Source organism: Coffea arabica, chromosome 10e, assembly GCF_036785885.1.
Source record: "Coffea arabica cultivar ET-39 chromosome 10e, Coffea Arabica ET-39 HiFi, whole genome shotgun sequence".
Classification (NCBI taxonomy): domain Eukaryota; kingdom Viridiplantae; phylum Streptophyta; class Magnoliopsida; order Gentianales; family Rubiaceae; genus Coffea; species Coffea arabica.
Genome location: NC_092328.1, coordinates 10447775 through 10468784, shown reverse-complemented (window position 1 = coordinate 10468784; position 21010 = coordinate 10447775). Strand labels below are relative to the sequence as shown.

General features: G+C 40.4%; 1 pseudogene; it reads left to right on the top strand.

The window, feature by feature from the left end:
• The first annotated feature begins 5104 nt into the window (after positions 1–5104).
• Positions 5105–20723, top strand: LOC113711260 (protein NRT1/ PTR FAMILY 5.10-like; annotated as a pseudogene).
• Positions 20724–21010: the final 287 nt, after the last annotated feature.

Genomic DNA, 21010 nt, shown 5'->3' with positions numbered 1-21010 from the left:
GACTCTTGACGATCATATCGTCCACATAGACCTCCATACTCTTGTCGATCTGATCCTGGAATAGTTTGTTGACCAGGCGCTGGTAGGTAGCTCCAGCATTTTTCAATCCGAACGGCATTGTCCGGTAGCAGTACGTCCCTTCCTCGGTGATGAAGGAAGTCTTTTCCCGATCTTCCTCGGCCATCTCTATCTGGTGGTATCCCTTGAAGGCATCCAGGAAATACAAAATGTCAAAACCCACAGTAGAATCTACTAACCTGTCGATCCTTGGCAAGGGGAAGCAATCCTTTGGACAGGCCTTGTTAAGATCTGTGAAGTCCACGCACATCCTCCAAAACTGGTCCTCCTTCTTCACCAGGACGGGATTGGCTAACCAGGTCGGGTAATATACCTCCAAGATGATCTTGGATTCCAGCAGCTTGCCGACCTCCTTCCTGATCACCTCATTCCTCTCCGGGGCGAAACTTCTCTTCTTCTGTTTCACTGGCTTGAAGCGAGGATCCACGTTGAGGTGGTGGACGACCAGTTCAGTTGGAATCCCGGGCATGTCCTCAACCGTCCACGCGAAGACCCGGGAGTATTCCCTTAGCAGGGCCTTCAGGCCCTCCTTCTCCTCGGAAGGTAACGATGCACCGATACGGAGGATCTGGTCAGGCCTGTCCTCTCTCAAGGGGAACTCCTCGATCTCGTCCTGAGTGCCCAACGGTCGGGCCTCCTCCCCCGGGATGTAGGGCTCCAGGCTGGTCGTCTGGGCGACCACCTTCTCATGTCCCCAGAGCACGGCCAAGTAGCAAGCTCTGGCGGATCTCTATGCACCTCAATAATTCCTCCCGGGGTGGGGAATTTGACGCTGAGGTGGAGAGACGAGGGGATAGCTCAGAGGGCATTCAAGGCGAGCCGTCCCAAGAACACGTTGTATGGGGATTGTTGTTTGACCACCACGAAGTTGACGGGGACGGTCCGGCATTTGAGCGCCTGCCCTACCGTGACCATCAGGGTGATCATCCCCTCCGGAGTGATGGGCGGTCCGGTAAAGCCCACCAGGGGTGTCCAGACCGGGGTTAGCTGTCCGTCCTCCAAGCCGAGCTCCTTGAACACCCGGTAAAACAGGATGTCCACTGCGCTCCCCTGGTCGACGTACACTTTCTTCACCCGATAGTTATTGGTCACGACGTCTATCACGATGGCTTCGTGGTTCCCGGACGCCAGGGGAACCGCATCCCTTGGTCCGAAGGTGATCTCCTCATCCATGCGCAAGCGCTTTAGGGAATCATCCCCTTCGGGGGGAGGCCGCCTGTTCTTCCGAGCTGCATGGTTGTCCCCCCCCGTGGGGCCCCCAACAATGGTGTTAATTACCCCTGTCAGGTTCTGAGTGTCCAAGTCGGGTGAGTTGCCCCGAGGAACGTCGCGCCGCTCAGGGCGGTCGTGACGCTGGCCCTCGCCCCTGTCTCCGCAGTAGGTGCGTCCTGACTCTTGGCCTGGTCGACCTTGCCGCACGATTCGCCCCAGGAAGCCCCGCTGGACCAGATCTTCGATCTCCTTTCGCAGGGCCCAGCACCCCTCCGTATCATGCCCAACATCACGGTGGAAGACACAGTACCGGTCCTGGTTCCTCTTGTTCTGGGGTGTCCCCATCTTAGGTGGCCGTTCTCCTAGGCCCTCCGCCTCCATAACGGCCAGGATCTGGGCTCTGGGCCGAATTAGGGGGTGTAACCTTTTTCCGGAAGCGGCGGTTGAGCGGGGGTTTTATCTTTTGAGAGCCGGTCGAAAACGTTCTTCTTGGCCGGGCCGTCCTTGTTTTCGGTGGGGTTTCCCCGTCCTCTCCGATCTCCGAGCTCCCGATCCGACTCTCTCTTCAGGCGAGCAGCCTCCTCTGCATTATCGGCCGCGTGCGCCCTGGTCAAGAGATCCTCCAGGTCTCCTGGAGGCTTCTCGGCGAGCCTGTAGAAGAGCTCCTCCACCCTGAGCCCGTTCATGAAGGCGGCCATGACCACTTTTTCATCCTTGTCCTTGATCTGCAAGCTCTCCGTGTTGAAGCGGGTCATGAAATTTCTCAGGGACTCGTCCGGCTTCTGCCTGATCGCCATCAGGTGAGTCGCGTTTTTTGAGTAAGTCTTCGTGGAGACGAATTGGGTGGCGAACTGTCTGGCTAGCTCGGGGAAACTCCGGATGGACCCCGGTGCCAGACCCTGGAACCAGAGCCGGGCCTTCCCCTTCAGAAACATGGGGAAGGTCTTGCAGCGGACTGCATCCACAGCGGTTTGCAGACGCATGTGCGTCAGGAAGACCGAGAGGTGGTCTTCCGGGTCGGTCGAACCGTCGTACAGTTTGATGTTCGGGATCTTGAATCCCCGAGGTAACGGGTTGTCCTCTATCCCTCGGGTAAAGGGCGAGTCTGTCTAGTTGTCCTCGTACAATTGCGGCCGCAGGATCTGCTCGAGTTCGTCCAGGACAGGCTTCCACTGGGGAGGGTCCCGCGGCCGGCTCTTGATAGATCGGGCCGGGGAACGTTCAGACCCGTTCCGCGCAAGCTTCCACGAGGAGGGATTCCTCGGTCGGCCCCCAGCAGACCGGTCGCGGGAATACCTCTCGCTATCCCCGACCACCGAGGCCTGCGGCCGAGGGGGGGTCCGTGGCCGTTTCCTCCTGGGGGGCTGGTCCAGTGACTCATCCTCTGAGGGAACGGGAGGTGATTCCCTCTCCTTCCCCTTCGCCTTAGAGGTCTGCGCGCCACCGGCTTCACCCCCCTCCTTCGCTTGCCGAATTATGTCCTCCAGCATGGGGAGGTTCTCCGTCACGAACTGAAAGATCTGCTGTCTCCGTTCCCCCGAAAGGGCTGAGCCCCCGGCGCCCCGAGCCGCCTCGGTCTCCATTCGCCGGGACCCCTCGCCGGCTCCGGGATCGGTGTTCTCTACGGTTCGCTTTGAACGCGTTCTCGCAATCAACACAACTATTCGTACCTTCTCGTTCCCACAGACGGCGCCAACTGAAGAAGCACGGAACTTCCCCGAACCGAGCTGACCTGATGAGCTCGGCGTGCTGATGAGAAGAGCGTGTCCCTAACCTGCAAAGCGAACAAGAGAGTGAACTAATATGGGAGCCCCGAGGTCGTCCCCGAGGGCACTCCGACGGTCAAGTTAGTTTTCCGGCGAGTGAGATTCACAGGAAGTAAACGGACGGGAGTTATTGTCGAATAGTGAGCGTACCTTGCACAGTCGGTGTGCGTTATTATTTATACCTGCTTAGGAGTCCGACCTCTGTACGTTTCGGGACCTGCCCAGAATAGTCTCAATCCCGCACTGAGGGGGATCAATCCCGACCTATGCGGGATTGTTCTCTGGAGCCCCTTGGAGCCCTAGCGGCGGGGGTCCGCGGGACGGTTCCCATGGGCCCGGGGTCTAAGCCCAGCTCAGGCCTCCCTGGGCTGCCATGTGTATAGGCTCAGGACGGGGCCTCTGCAAGGCCATTTATTAGTTGTTGCTTTCCTTTCGATGTTATTTCTTTTTGAGCAACATTTACATCACAGACGCGTTTAAGATTGAATCTACAGAGGTCCGTTAGATTGAATCTTACAGGGGAGGTCTGTCAGATCGGTTAATAATATAATTTAGTGCTTGGAAAATACTTTCACATTCAATTAAAATGGAAAGAGGAAAATTGCATCCGATCACAATTGTTGGGAGCAAGCACCACAATCTGGGTGGAGATAATTGCCGGCGACCACAACCTATCACAATCCCATTGGAGACACCAACCAGCGACTGCAAATCATTACCAAATCGATGCATAACTTTAACCTTTTTCAACAACAAATCCTAAATGACATGTAAAAATCAAAATGAAAACCAAAATGAATCTCAAATTAATCATATCCCTTGCTTATAGCAACGTCTCCAAAATTTTTAATTGTCTTTCGATGCCTCAAAAACGGACAGCAAACAGGAATAAAGCCAAACATTTAAAACAGTTTTAGAAAATTGCAGTTAAAAACCCAATGATTTGTCCTTTCAAATTATACAAGTTCCCTTTTTTTTTTTTTGCAGAACATAATAAAAGTAGAATTTTCTCAAGAAAAAGAAAATTTGTGAGATGAAGTCGGATGGGGAGAAGGTCTGAGTAATGGTTAGAATCTAATGATTGCCGTCAATAGACAAATAAGTTGGTAATTAAAAGGATTTGGGAGCCGACGGCAGAGATAGAAACATAGAAAGATAAAAATATGAGAGGAACCGGTAATCCATTTCCTCCCACAATTTTAGCACAACTCTGGGATAAATCACGGGCCGTTACCATCTCATTTTCCCTTCTTTTTATCTTACCTTTTATTTTATGTTAATATTGGTACTGTTATTTGTGGATTTGGGAATTTGTATATAAAGTTGTTTTTGGTTTAATTTTATCTTTTAAAAATTTTTAGTGGGCGGAGAATTAAATAATGTGGATGATTTTATGCCTAAGCTCAATCATGGTGATTTAGAGGGAAAATTAACACTCAAGTTCCTAACAAGATGTTTGTAGTATACTCTATTCTCTAAGAAGTCATACTACAAGCTAAATAAAAAAAAAAAACATTGTAGTCTTGTAGATGTATTCTCTGAGCATTGAATATAATTTCTCATCATGCACGCTACTAATGATGCATCGCTTTAACCCTGTCTATTTAGACAATTTTGTAGTTAAAAATCTCAGCTCTTTTGGCTGTATAATGCTCTGAATTTGATTTTCAATGGCTAATGCTCCACAAGGAGCCCAAACAAAAAAAAAAAAAAGTGCTCCGCAAGAAGTTTGATGTGTACCTGATATATCAATTATGAGTGAAAATAGGTTGAGGGGTTAATTACTACCAAAGGAAGAACGGACTAATTAACTAGAGAAAATTATGCATGACTCCAGATTTGTTACTTAGTCATCAACAAGTGGCCAAAAGCTTACTTTCGGTATAACAATTTTTTAAGCTTTACATTTCTGTCAATCATCAGGGACTTGGCTTCTTAACCCTTTCAACAGTTTTTACCTCTGTCAAGTCATCTGAGTATCAAAATGCGGCAAACGCTACGAAATTTTCTCCTTCGGAGTTCCAAGCTGTCACAATGCGGCAAATGCTATGAAATGTTCTCCTTCGGAGTTCCAAGTTATTTTCTTCTTTTTTCCATTGTATCTAGTAGCTGTAGCCCATGGAGGGTTTAAGCCTTGTATACAAGTTTTTGGAGCTGACTAATTTGATGGAGAAGAATGCAAGGCGAAAAGCTCGTTTTCAACTGTAGCCCATAGAGGGTTTAAGCCTTGTATACAAGCTTTTGGAGCTGACCAATTTGATGGAGAAGAAAGCAAGCCGAAAAGCTAGTTTTTCAAGTGGTGGAATTTCGGGGTCTGCGGGGCTGTGTCGGTCATATTACTGATTTTGATCTATATTCAGGATAACCTTAGTTGGGGCCTTGGATTTGGTACTGATTTTGATCTATTTTCGGGATAACCATAGTTAGGGCCTTGGATTTGGGAATCTCTGCCTTGCCATTGGTTTTGCGCTTATCTTTTTCTTGCTTGGCACTTTTAGTTACCCATTCTGCTTCAGCATTGAGGAGATGAGCCCCTTTGAGAGAATTGGCCGGGTGTTTCTGAAAGCAGCTCTTAATTGTAAAACCAATTCTTCAGTAATATCCACTGAAGAGGAATCTGAGGGCTTTCTGCCTTATCTAAGTTGTCAACAATTCAAGTAAGGAATTATCTTGTCCTGTAATTTATCATGACTACCTGAGATGAAGTTATTGATCTTTAACTTCTCGTAGATACTGCTGACTTATAAATACGTTGTCTATATGATTTTAATGTGTTCTGATAATGTTTTCTGTCTTGAAAGGATTGGCTAAACATAACGCACTACAACAAAAATGGCCTTTAAAGGCATTTAAAGGTGTCAGTTTAAATAATCTAACCTGACACTTTATCTATCCTCACACTTAGGGCGAGTGTTGTCCCTTCCAATGTGGGGATAGCCTCAAATCTTTAGCAGCATTCAAATGTGTCAGGAAAACCATGCTGCTATAGCATTCCTTCTGCCAACAAAAACTATTTTTTGTGATAATCGAAAGTGTTCGTATAGCATTAGAACATCAGTAGCGGATCAGTAGGTATCCAATTTATGAAGGCATCTTCAGTTGTCTTAATATATGGCTTTAAGGTCACGCAACCATGTGAATTTACACTGCTTTGGACGACATGGCCATTTGTCATTAGTGTTTTCGAAGCTAAGCTATACTGACACTTTTAATTGCCAGGAGTTTTTCCATGTTTTTTTTTTATATGGAAGCAACCTGCAATTAGTCCTCCCTGCTGTACATTCCATCAACCAGAATCCCAAGGGACTTGTAAAATTATCCCAAAGAGCAGAATGCATATAGCAATTTAAAAGAAGAAGTCAATACTCAAATATATTTCAGTGAATTAAAAGTCGATAACAAGTACTAAAATCGCAAACAAGTGCTAAAAGCAAGTACTAAAATCCCAAACCAGTACCAAAAGATTGTCATTTACAATAACTTGAAAGACTTTCTTGTGCACAAACTAAAAGACTCTCATCCCTAACAAGTTGAAAGAAGTAGAAGTAGCTTCCAAACTTTCCATTTTGTTGAGAGTCCTCAGTCATAACCATGAAGTCCCCATCATTCTTCAGCTGTTTCCACCTGTGCACAAAGACCAAGGCGATCATTAGATCATCATAGCTAGAACTAAAATTCCAGAAAATCTGCAATGTATTTAAGTGCATATCTCACCAAATGACAAGGCCAAGCAACTGGTGCACCAAGTGCATCTTCAATTGTTTGTTGCAAATCATACGGTCTAATCAATTGCTCACGTGGACTCATTGCAACTTGTATCTGTATTTCACACCAATTTGGCCCAAGAACTTGTCCGCCGACCTCATCCAATGGATTCAGACTCCGTAAATATCCCTTTGCCACGATTTTTGTTGGGTCAAACAAACTTTTTAGTGAAACCATATTCCCTACCTAGTAAAGATCCAACAAGTACAAGAATCAAACTCATGCCAAATTCCAGTTTACAAATGTGAAAGTTTAAAAGTTGTAAATACTTACTCGAATAGGTCGCGTGGCTCGCGATGGAGTTTGGCTTGACACATTGTTAGATGATGATGAAGAATGTCTCGGGCTATCAATTGGAGAGCCCCTTCCATGTTGAACTGAAACCATTTTCTTCAAGCTGGCTATTTCATCATCTTGTCGTTGAAGCCTTTCCTCCAAACGGACCAATGTTGACTATTGTTGAACACTTATACGGTAACATGTGTTACGACTAGGAATGTCTTCCCATAAGTCCGTTGGATTCACACCGTTACTAAACAAGCGAACATGACCATGTTTGTCTTGCCCAACCACCTGGGCAAATATGTCATTACGACCAACTGGATCTTGCGACTCCGATGGAAGCTGATTTTTCAGCTCATTCATTTTTTCCTACATAATAAAGGAAAACACTTGTTATTGCAAAAGCCTGTCTGAAAATAATGGTAAAATTTATAGGCTTGTGTTCTCAGATCCTTACCAAATTCTCAGCAACTATGGTACTTGATGGAGTTCCATCGGCATGGGTATAAAACTTATTGAACATTTCTACTCTAGTAGGAGGTCTTCCCAACTGTTTGGCCTATAAGAAATTGAATTTTTTTAATTATAGTCTTAGCATTTAGCATATAATTAAAAAACAAGCTAACATAATGAAACATGTACGAGTAAAAAAAATTAGCAACTAAAAAAAGGATGAGATATCACCAAGTGGTTCCGAAGATGGGCAAATGACTTTTTTCCAGTTGTGTAGTTCATCCTTCTCCCCTCTAGCTTTCTTGTTCCTCTCACTTAGTTTCTAAATTTCAAAATCAAAATCAAGATTACAGCATTGAATAAACACAACTTTATGAAGAATGTTGTAGCTGATTTGTACCTTTGCTTCTTCACTTTTCCAATAAGCCCAAAGTTTGATCCATTGCTCTTCCCGTACCCTTATGTCCTTTTGAAACCGAGCTTCAGCATTTGGCACGGCAAGATCAAAATATGTAGCCTTTAAATCTGCCTTGCAGCTTCTCCATTTTTTGCCAATAGATCTTAAGGTCCAAGCTTCTAATCCTATAGGCAAAGCAAACCTTTCCTGAAACGTAGTTAGGAACAAGAAAATCAACATAACTTCACAGTAATTTTTGTAGAAAGCATACATAATACAAACCATTACCTTTATCACTTCTAACATGTCCATTTTAAGTTTCCTTGGCATCTTAAGCCAACTTTCAATAGCTATTGGACAATACATACCATTCCTTGCCAAACTGCCCAAGAATTCAGAGAAAGAGGTTTTCTCACTTATTGGGATCCCATTGTCATCGAGTTTAATCTCAATCAGTGGAAGGTCCTTAGGCCGACCCCAAATTTCTTTCATAAATGTAGGGTCTCGGGTTTTCTGATGTACTTCACTTGAATCATTTGCAGTTTCTTTTCCTGTATGAAATAAGAAAAAGGTGCAAGTTATGAACATAAAAAATGCACTTCTGGAATTGGTTCAAACAGTTAGTAATACCTGCATCGTCCGAGTTGCATGACATGAAGGTGGTGTCATTGGAATGTGGACCTTGAGAATCCTGATTTGGATTTTCTTCAGTTGGTACGTGCCTTGTTCCAAGTGGAGATTGTTGAATTGGAGAGTTCTGGCACTGCTCATGCGACTGTGAACCTCCATCAACTTGTTGATTAACTTGGTCACCTGATTCCTGCATTATTCCCAATGTAGAATTCTGAATTGGAGATTGAGGTGCCCGAGCAGCTTCTCCTTGAACTTGTTCAATTACATTTTCATGGCTTGTTCCAAGTGGAGGCTGCTGCCTTGTTTCATGACATGAGGGAGGTTGCTCAATTGGTTCATCTCTCAATCCATTTGCACCGCGCTTACATTTTCGACCTCTGCGGGCCATGCCTGCATAATTCACCATTTATTTGATACCAGGTCCACCACCATATATATATTTTTTGGGGGAAGAAAGGGACAAATGTAAATGTGTAGCCTTTATTGAAGGGACAAATGTAAATGTAAATGTGTATATATATTTTTTGTTTACTAATACGAATCAACCAGTATAGCTACTATCAAAGTTTTTGCAAATTTTATACAAATACACCCTGTTCACTTTCCTAGTCATTAGTAGCAAAACTAGCTGCATAAGCAGCTACTTCAGCACCAGATCAGCTGGCATGCTCGTTTCAGATTTTTTTCTTATCTGCTTATAAATTCTCCTGAAGTTTTAAAAGAACTAACCACTAACAGCTAGTTAACAAGGAAAACACAAATCGTTCCCCTGTATAGTTTAAATACAGAAAGGACATCAGCAACTTTGTCGGCCAAATAGGCCAATCATCTTCAACTTCAAAACTATCTACAGTTTGTCCCTTTCTTTGAAGGCATCTATTGTATATCAAACTCGGGCAGTTTGCTTCTAATTATATTTGAAAAACCTTTTTGCTTATAAATCAGAACTTGAAAACAGCTTTAAGAACTTGATGATTACAGTTGGGTAAATTTGACGAAACCCACAAATCAATTCTCAAAATCCTAATACTATCATCTCTATCAACAAAATATTCTCACGTCACAAGGTCTGCTCAAGTCATGTAGTTCCATTTGAGAGGTTACTGAAAAGTTCCCATGGAAAGTAAAAACAGAGCAGAACCAAAAGAAGTCCATCATTCATGGGGAAACCCCCTACTTGCTCAAATCAAGCAGTCCAGTACACAATCATTTGCTGGTGAAAAACGCTACTAATAGAATAGGCATTTTAGAACCCAATATCTACCAAGTACTAGCAAAGACACTTACAATTTTCAACAATCATACTAGAATCCAAAGCTATCCTTTTCATTTGTGACTACAAATTTCCTCATAAACAATCAGCACCAACAATTTAGAAGTCCAGGATTCATGAGGAAAAAAAACTTTGGAAATTTACTCTTTAAAGTTGTAACGGAAAGCAACTGACAATACACAACACTATGTCGCATTCGACAGCTCTCACAAGCCACATTGTCCTAATCTGACAAGAAAGAAGAACATACATCATCTCTACCAGGCTTTCGACCTAATCAACTAGAAATGTGCTTCTCAGAAACGGAGAAAGAGCTTGTCAGAAATGGGAATTGAACAACCTAAATTAGACAGATGTCTCCCATGCAATGCAAAATTAGACACAAAATACTGAAATTACCTCAAACTATGGCTTGAATCCCTAACTTCTCGATTTCCCCAAGCTTAAAGATCTGAACTCCAACTTTCACCCAAGCTTTGAAGCCCTAATTTCTTATTTCTTGCCACCAAGCCAATGCAACAGCCGAATTAGGGATTTATCCAAATTGGTGGTGCGAGCTCAACAAAGTTACCCAAATGGGTTCGAGTTCATGGACGGGTTTATCCAAATTGGTGGTGCGAGCTTGAAACAGAGAGAGAGGGCAAAGGGAGAGGACAACGAGAGAGGAAGAAGATGTCTGAAATGAAGGCGGTACTAATGATGCCAAAGTAAATTAGTCAAGCCTCTTGAATTTTTCAATTTGCCGCGCTAATTTTTGTGTGTTTGGGCAAAATTTTGTTAAAGCTACATAACAACTAAAAATATAACAACTAAAAATGTTGTTACAGCTATATACAATATAATATAACAACTCAAAATATAACAACTAAAAATTTTGTTAAAGCTATATAACAACTAAAAACTTTGTTAAAGCTATACACAATATAGTATAACAACTAAAAATATCTTAAATTAAAAATTTTGAGAAGCTAACAAAAAACATGAATTTAATCAAAATGTTTTCGGTACTCAATTTATTTTATGCTGCTAGCAATTATGTACGGCTTGTAGTCTAACAAGCCATTAGAAGGATCGAATTAGTTTATGGAACATGAAAATGAACTTGTGAATACATGAACTTTCCACTGATAAACGTTAGGATTAGAATTGATTGAACATATATATATTCAATATTTTCAATTCCAAAGTAATTGCCGTTCAACTTTGTATTTATTATAAGCTATTAAACACGTAGAAGATCTTAAAATTGAACTTTTCACTGATAAACCTTAGGCTTACACTTAGAATTGATTGAACATATATATATATTCAATGTTTTCAATTCCAAAGCAATTGCCGTGTAACTTTGTGTTAATTACAAACTATTAAACACTTAGAATATTCAATATTTTCGATTCCAAAGCAATTGCCGTTCAACTTTGTGTTTATTATAAGCTATTAAACACTTAGAAGATCTTAAAATTGAACTTTTCACTGATAAACCTTAGGCTTACACTTAGAATTGAATGAACATATATATATATATATATTCAATGTTTTCAATTCCAAACAATAAAAGGATAAAGAAAAGGTGTTCAGCATTACACCCCTACTTCTTAATTAAATTCACAGTTTATACATATTTGAATACTGTATATGGGTCATGGATTTAGACTTAATTAATGGGGGTAAGAAAAGTGAACATCTAGTAATGACTGATATAGTAAGTTTTCTGCATTTTAGATGAAAGTTATTATAGAATTTATAGATCCAAGCACACACGGTACCAAATCTGTACGTAGCCAATTCTAACATAAGTACCAATTTCTTGTTTGTCTCCTCAACCAGTTAGAATTTACACCCCTACTTCTTAATTAAATTCACAGTTTATACATATTTGAATACTATATATGGGTCATGAATTCAACAAAGGTCGATTAAACTCGCTCACAGATCAGTTATGGAGTGGACATATATGCAATAACAATCCAAGTTCGAAATGATCGGTTCGGTCGATTCGACTGGTTCGATCGTGTCTCCAGTCTTGTTCAATGGTTAATCCAAAAATTCAATTAAACCGAACAACCTTCAATCAAAGATTAGTTATGGAGTATGTATACAGAATATGCAATAACAATGTTTGATCAGTATGATCAAATTGATCGATTCGATCGTGCTTGATCGGTTCGATCTTGTCTCCAGTCACTTTGATGGTTAAAAAGGTGCAATTTCGACTAAACCGATTAAATTCAATCAAACAGCAGTTGGACCGGAAATTTAGAGAAATTCACTTTTTGAATTGTTATTTTTTTAAAAAATAATTTTTCCATTGTATTAAAAAATTATTCAAGAAATTTACAGATTAAAGTTTCAAATTATTTCTATTGATCAAAAATTAGAGAGGGGTGATTGAAAAAAAAAAATTGGATGTTTGGTCTGAATTGATTTGCAAAAATTGCATTATATCTTACACTCAAAAGTTTAAAAAACAAAACAAAGAAATGATTATTGTAATTATAAAAAATAATAAAATAATTTTGTTAAAACATTTAACGAATCATAATCAAACTTGAAAGTGGATTTGATGGATAGCAATTTCCCATAACACAAAGGTAGTTAGAGAGCATGAGGTGAAAAACTCCCAAAGGAATAAGGTTACATTGGAAATTTTATAGTAGGAATTATTGCCTTTTTGAGAAGCATATTACAGTATACCTGCAATTTTCGATTTCAAGGAACTTCACACTCAATTTCTACATAATCTTGGCCAGAAGTGATGGTGGAGATCAATTTTCCGTTCCTACTAATTTTAGCTAAATGAATCTCAAGTAAATCCGATTCCAAATTATGGTTTCTGATTTGATTCCCAAAGTTAAACTTCCAATTAACAAATTATGGAGGAGATGAGTTTTAAGTTTCTAATGTTCAGGGAGATACAAACTTGCAATGATTCACCGTCTAAATTAGAAAACATTTGCAATTCTATGCAAATAATGGTATGCAGGATATGTTCTAACATTTCAATTGAGACCATGTATGGTGTACGGGCATGTGCTTGAATAAACACCATGATCTGCAATTCCGTAAATTTGAAACCATATTTGTCCCTTCAAATTTAGTTGTTTTATATAATAATCAAATGAACCAAAACTCACAAGCTTCAAGTAATTTCAGACCAACGAAATGTAGGCAAGTAATTGCAGCCAGTAGTAGAGCCTTAGCAATTGAAACATATAACAATAGGGCCAGCAAGCTTAGCAACTATAAAAGATACTAAATCAGATTATATTGGGACAAATCAACTTCAATCCCAAGTCCATCCTCATGAACCCAACTAATTTCCTCATTTTCATTCTCAACAACAGGATTGCCAACATCACTTTGCAAATATGTCTCAACATCCATGGTTGTGCCCATGTTATATCCACCTCTTGCAGTGGTAGAGATAACAACTTGCCAATCCTTATCAGTTGGGTCTTCCACATAAAAAACCTGTGATGCTTGTGAAGCGAGTATAAATGGCTCAACATAAGGCCTCACATTTGCAAAATTGACTACAGTAAACCCATCAACATCTTGTTTCATTCTCGAACCATTTGATATCCAATCACATTCGAATAACACCACCCGACGACCTCCGTAAATTAATTCAACAACATTTTTCAAGACGCCGAAGTAAACTAGTTCACTCAAAACTGGATTTTGATCCCTTATACTTGCAAAACTGGATGTTGTTACATTGACTGTAACACCACTATTCTGCGTTTTTCTTTTCTTCTCAACTTCGTTGGTGTGAAACCGAAATCCATTAACAACGTACTTGTCATGTTGGATTCCAACAACATCTGGACCTTTAGCAAGGAATCTCAAGTCTCTCAACACCGAAACATTTTGAGGAAGTTCTAACTTGTCAATCTGTAAAAAAAAAAAAAAAAAAAAAAAAAGATGATGAAACTATATTTGAAGTCCTATAATGCCAATTGTACTTAATATTCAGAATTTTACTTACATGTTCAGCAAACCAACAAGCAAAATTTTCGCTGTGCAATCGCTCTTTTAGATGCTGTGCAACTTGAGGATGCCCTTCGTCTATCAATCTACGATGCTGCCTAGAAGTACACGAGTCAAAATTGTAATCATACATTGAATTCTACAATAAAATTTTAATGCATCAAGTTGTAGTTGAACTTACTCTATGTAAGGTGTGACAGCTTCACAGTTAAATAAAATATACTGATGTGCTTTACTCAAGATATGAGCATCAAAGACTGTTGGCTTGCCCCTCCCCAAAGGATGTCCTGATTCAGAGAATATATCTAAACCCTCTTCAATTTCCTTATGTACTTCTTCATTTCTGCTTGGACGATTGAATTTTGTCTCAACATAGTCCGCAAGATACAACGAGCAAAAGTTTATGCATTCTTCTGCCAAGTAGCCTTGAGCAATCGAACCTTCAGGCCTACTTTTATTTCGAACATAAGATTTTAATGTTCCTAGGTACCTAAAGTATCATCATTCGAAACTCTCTGTTTAGTTCCACAAATCAAAGAAAGAAAAAAAGTAATAAACATTTAAGGCATAATTAGAATTACAAGCAGTACCTCTCTACAGGATACATCCAGCGATAATACACCGGGCCACCTAATTTTACTTCAGTTGCCAAATGAATAGTTAAATGTACCATGACATCGAAGAATGTTGGTGGAAAGCATTTCTCAAGATCGCAGAGTATAACGGCAATTTCACTTTCCAAACGAACCACATCTTGAGGACAAATAACTTTAGAACAAAGCTGCCTGAAGTATCTACTCAATCGAATCAAAGGATAGCGCACTGATTTTGGCAAAGTCTTTCTCAAAGCTATAGGCATCAATTGCTGCATTAGGATATGATTATCATGACTTTTAAGCCCCGAAATTCTTGGTGGTTTTACTCGAACGCATCTTGAGACGTTAGCTGCATAACCATCTGGAACTTTCACTTTTTTTAGCACATTGCAAAACATAGTTTTCTGTTTTTTATCTATTGCAAAGGAAGATGGATCGAGGTAAGTACACCTTTCCAGGTTCTGTCTCAATGGGATGCAACTCTTTTCTTATTCCCATTTCTCTCAAATCACGGCGGGAATTATAATGGTCCTTTGCTTTATCCTCAATATCCAGCAATGTCCCCCAAATATTTTCACAAACATTCTTCTCAATGTGCATGAAGTCAAGATTATGTCTTAAGACATTATCTTTCCAATATGGCAAGTCAAAGAAAATACTCCTCTTTTTCCAATTAAAAGGCAGATTCGGATCACCTTTCACAAGTTTTCCAAATTTAATTTGCAAGTCTCCCAATTCACTCACAATCATATCCCCAGTTTGCAAAGGTGGTCGCTTTCCATATTCTTCGGTGCCATCAAACAATTGGGCTTGCTTTCTAAATTTATGCTTACTATCTAAGAATCTACGATGACCCATATAGCAATGCTTGAAACTATGAGTCAACCGTCGTGCATGAGTGAACTTGTGACAAACAGGACAAGCATATTCACTTTTAGTGCTCCACCCAGATAACATTGCATATCCAGGGAAATCACTAATGGTCCACAACAGAGCTGCATGCAATTGAAAATTTTCTTTTCGGGATGCATCATAAGTTTGAATGCCAAAATCCCACAATTCGGTCAATTCTTTAACTAGAGGCTGTAGATAAACATCAATATTATTCCCAGGAGAGGATGGTCCGGGTATTAACAGGGACAACATGAAGTACGGTTGCTTCATACACATCCACGGAGGTAAGTTATATGGTATTAAAACCACAGGCCAAGTACTGTGTGTAGAACTCATGTTGTTGAATGGATTAAACCTGTCAGATGCCAACCCCAATCTAACATTTCGACAATCCTTATCAAATTCTGGATGTAGATAGTCAAAAGTTTGCCAAGCTGGAGAATCAGCTGGATGTCTCATATAACCATCTTTTGTACGTTTTTCCTCATGCCATCTCATTTGAGATGCAATTTTAGAAGACATAAATAGTCTTTGTAATCTAGCTTTTAAAGGGAAATGCCACAATACTTTTTGAGGGATTTTTCTTTTTTCACCAGTTGGATCATTTTCTGAAGCAACCCACCTAAGCTCGTTACATGTTTCGCATGAAGTTCTTTTTTCAGCACTACCCCAATAAAGAGAACAATCATTAGGACATGCATCGATCTTTTCATAACCCAGCCCCAATGTATTCATCAATTTCTCAGCCTCATAGTAAGAAGAAGGCAAATTAGTCATGGCCTCTGGAAATGCTTCTCTCAACAGCTCAACAAGCATATTAAAAATCTTGTTACTCATCTTACCAAGGCATTTTAGGTGAAGCAAACGAATAATGAAAGACAACTTCGAGAAATTTTTGCAACCACTGTACAAATCCTGTTGAGAATCATCAATCAATTTATAAAATTTTTCAGCCTCTGAAACAGGAAAGTCCCCTTCTCTATTCAATTCATTTGTTCCATGTGGTATCCCAAATACATCATGGACCAAGTCTTGCATGTCATTAGTCTCATTTGAAACCCCAATTGATGTATTTTCAGAATTAGATGTGGCTTCATAGTAGTTAGAAAGCTCTCCATGTGCTATCCAATTATTATAACCCTTGATAAAGCCTACCACTTTCAAATGATCATATGCTTCCATTTTAGTCACACAAACACCCATGCCGCAATCTTTGCAAGGACACAAAATCAGTCCGTCACAACTTGATCTAGAAAATGCAAAGTTTAGAAACATTTGAAGTCCTGCCTCATACTTTTCACTTGTTCTTGGAAAATCCATCCAACTTTTATCCATACTTTGAATATAAATAAATGTCCTCCAACAAGCTTCCAAGAGCATGAAAACAACAACTACACATTAGTACTTAGAAAACTAGACAAATCCCATAAAATCATTGAGAATAAGAAGCGCCCTGATTTTTTAAACTCAAGCCATGGCTTACAAGTCCCTAATTTCAAGTTCAAGAATTTACAGTCTACTAAATAAAGCAGCCCAGCAAATAAAGGAAATCAACAAAATGCAAAATTTCTCAACAATCTGTAAAAACAGAATTTGCAAGCAAGCGGATAGAAATTTTATTTACCTAATACCAGAACAAAGCCCTTCGTACCAACTCCTGCACTCGCGTCTTCGGAAAATTCCTAACTTCAATCTGAAATGTCAAAGGTTAAACAAACACATGAGCATGAAGACTAAAGGTGAAATTCAAGAATCTTACTAAATTTCCATCAAAGTATAGATACATCTCTGGTGTGTAGTGATTAATTTTATAAGTTCTCTCTTTAGAAAGGCATGCAACTTACGGCATAGGTAATTGGAAAAAATGATTGATAGAAAAAGCACAGGTTTATGACACGGTTAGACCAGCAGATATTTATGAAGAAAAAGCATTCACCACAGAGAGACAGTGAAATGTGAAAGAAAGAAGAGAATCTATCTAGCTTTTTATTTTATACTCATAATCTTTTTTTGGTCCCAGGATTCTTTTAAGTTGCTATGACTGTTCAGCTAATTGATCTAGAAACAGGACTAAATTGAGAAAAAAAACAGAACCCGTAAGGGTGCTATGTCATCCTGAACTGGGAGGGGTGGAAGTTCGACAAGAAAATGGATAGGGGAAGAAAAAAAAAGAAAAAAAGACTAAAAAATACAATACAGTTTTACACGAAATCCTGCTATTTTCTTGTCTGGCAAATTCAATGCCTACGCCCCATCACAATTAAAAGTTCGTTGGGGTAGTTGCACTCCTTCACCTCCTTTTCCCCTGTAAATCCCTCTCTTTCCCTACCTTTCCAAAGCATCCAAAGTTTCATTCTTCTCCAAAAGTTTCTTCTTGATTCAATCTTTCGAGTATTTCCTTCAATCCATCTTTCAAACTTTAGTTTTGCTAGCTGGGTATACCACATTTTGGCCAAATTAGTAAGGGTGCTATGTCATCTATGACCAATGTGCAGTTCAACAAGAAGTCCATTAATTAAGTCCTTAAATATTAATTTTCATCAACCTATTTCTTAAACTTTTGCACTTGTCTTGCAAAAAGGTCATTCCAGTCACCCCATTGCTATTTTGATCTTCATCAAAGAGCTTCCAAGTCGATTTCTATTCATAGCCTAAACAGAGCTTCAATTACAACTAAGTTTCATATATTAACATTAAAAGAGATTCACAGAAAAAAATGAAAAACAGGGGGGAATTGACATTTTATCGAACAGGTTATGGGCAACAGCTTCATTGTGTTTACCACTTCAATTTTGGAACAAGATATACGCACCTGAAGTATCTTCCCGCTTTCCCAATGTAGAGCTCCGTTCTTCAGCTTTTACTTCCTACATGCCCTTCCAGATGTCTTAGCCGAGGGATTTAAAGTTGAGGTTAGAAAAGATGAAGATGGTTGTTTGCGGAGATAGCTTCGATTGCTACCAACATTCTGGACTGGCCGAGATAGCTTGTATGCTGAGAGGTGAGAGAGATGAGAAGAAGAAAATTTTCACCAAGTCCTTTTGCCGGCAAAATGAAACTTCACAGTACTTCAGCAAGTGTTTTGGAGCCAAAATAAAACGATGTCGTTTTCTGTGTTTTTTCGATTTTTTTTTTTGTTCAACTCACAGTTTCCGGAGTGTCATCATAGGTAGCCTAAAGGCACATTATTATTTGTATATCATGATAAAATAAAAAAATTATAGTACATATTATTGAATTTATTAATAAGTGTCATGATATGTTTACTATAATGGCACAAACCAGCAAGTGTCCTTATAGGCATGTCAAGAAAGGTCATTTTTGTTGTAGTGACGTGCATAAGTCTGTTCTCGCTTATCAAATTAATGAACTTATTTGAATGTAATTGGAAGCAAATCTGATGGTTCTTGGGATGTTGTAAAATCATGCTTCACGATGACTTCCATTTTTCAGATGTGGTTAAATCAAGACTTCTTCTCATCTTACCGCTCAACTTCTTGAGGTCTATATTTAACCTTCATGTTCAGAACCCCGGAACCAAACAAACACTCTTCCGTTGAATATTTTGGTTATTATGTGTTGGGATATCAAGTGTGAATCAATATCCCACATCGGAAAGAGATGAGTAGAATGAGGAACATATAAGTGAGAATGATCCATAGACCCAATGCCTTAAGGTTTTGGGTTGGATGTGGTGTCAAGCCCATGGTTGTGGTTCCCATTCTAGCTCATGGTTAAATTCTCCCCGAGTTTGGCTCTCTCAGAGCCCAACAAGTGGTATCAGAGCCGATGGTTCGGCTGGGCAGTGACTCCAGGATAAAAAGCCAGTGGGAATGGTAAGGCGTGGCTTGGATAAGAGCAGGAAAAAAAAAAACATGCAGACCTGTAGTGAGGCAAGGGCATGTGGGCTCTTGAGCAAGAATCGTACACTCCAGATTGAAGTGGACTTGATGGAGTGGATGGGCTAGGGAGAGAGGTCCGATGTGGAAGAGATTCACAATTGAGGGGGAGATTGTTGGGATATCAAGTGTGAATCAATATCCCACATCGGAAAGAGATGAGTAGAATGAGGAACATATAAGTGGGAATGATCCATAGACCCAATGCCTTAAGGTTTTGGGTTGGATGTGGTGTCAAACCCATGGTTGTGGTTCCCATTCTAGCTCATGGTTAAATTCTCCCCGAGTTTGGCTCTCTCAGAGCCCAACATTATGCTCATTGCAAGTTCGCAACTGTCATAGGTTTCTGAACAAACCATTGTTCGCACCTGATGGCTCGGCCCCCCCAGAAGGAGGCCTTCTTCTCCTTCCACCTAAGCTGTGCAGGAAAGGCCCAAAGCCAATCCCAAGAATAGTGAAACTTCGTAGGATCTATCTGTCCAAGTGCCGGTAGTCCGCATCTTCACAGACATATCTATTTCACCAAGTCTCTCTCCAAAACAGTACCTAGATCATTACGCCTTTTGTGCGGGTTGGAACTTACTCGACAAGGAATTTCGCTACTTTAGGACCGTTACAGTTACGGCCGTCATTCACTAGGGCTGCGGTCGCTGGTTCCCCTGTTATGAGGTCACCAACTTCCTTGACCTTCCGGCACTGATGGTTCAAAGGGAGGTAGGAATGTCTGTAGTATCAAGGAAGCTGAGGAGGCAAAAGCAGTTCTGCGGTTATTTCCAATATGGGCCACCTGTTTGGTGTATGGAATTGTGTTTTCCCAGTCATCCACCTTGTTTGCAAAGCAAGGAGCTACAATGGACAGATCTACGAGCCCAAGCATTGATGTACCAGCCGCTTCCCTGCATGTTCTCCTCAGCCTATCACTAGTCGCCTTTATCCCTATCTATGACCGCATTTTGGTTCCTATTGCAACAGCCATAACTGGAAAATCATCGGGTATGGCTATAATGCATCGAATTGGAACTGGAATAGTTCTGTCATGTCTTTCCATGGTTATAGCTGCCCTTGTTGAGATGAAGCGTCTTCAAACTGCTCAAGAGTATGGGTTGTCGACAAACCAAAGGCTACAGTGCCAATGAATCTGGTCTGGTTAACACCTCAATATTTGATTCTGGGAATTTCTGAAGCGTTTACTATGGTTTGTTTGCAAGAATTTTTCTATGATCGAGTGCCAAGTGGATTGAGAACCACAGGTCTCGCTCTATTTATCATCATCTTTGGGATAGGAAGCTCTCTAAGCAGCTTTCTCATCTCCGTTCTTGAGAAAGGCACAAGCTGGCATGGACATCAGAGTTGGTTCTCTGACAACTTAAATAAGGCACACCTTATTATTTTTTCTGGTTGCTTGCCTGACTTAGTGCTATTGCATTTACTGCTTATCTATATTTTGCAAAATCCTATATTTATAATCGAGGAAGTAGTATTTAAAGTTGCCTCATACCATATCTACCTTGCTAAATGGTTTGTGGTACACGATTTAAAATTTGTCCACGACAGGATGCTCTATGTAGCAATGACAGCAGTCATCTTAGTGTTTTTGTCCAGGAAGTTGCTAGATTAAGAGATAGAAACAGTAACTGTAGTTTTGCCTTTGTCAAAAGACAAGGTAATCAGGTTAGTAATTGTGTGGAAAAGGTTGCCTCAAATCTGATATCAATTGTCTGGATTGGATAGGAGTTTATTTGAAATATTATTTAGAATAATTACTGTATTAC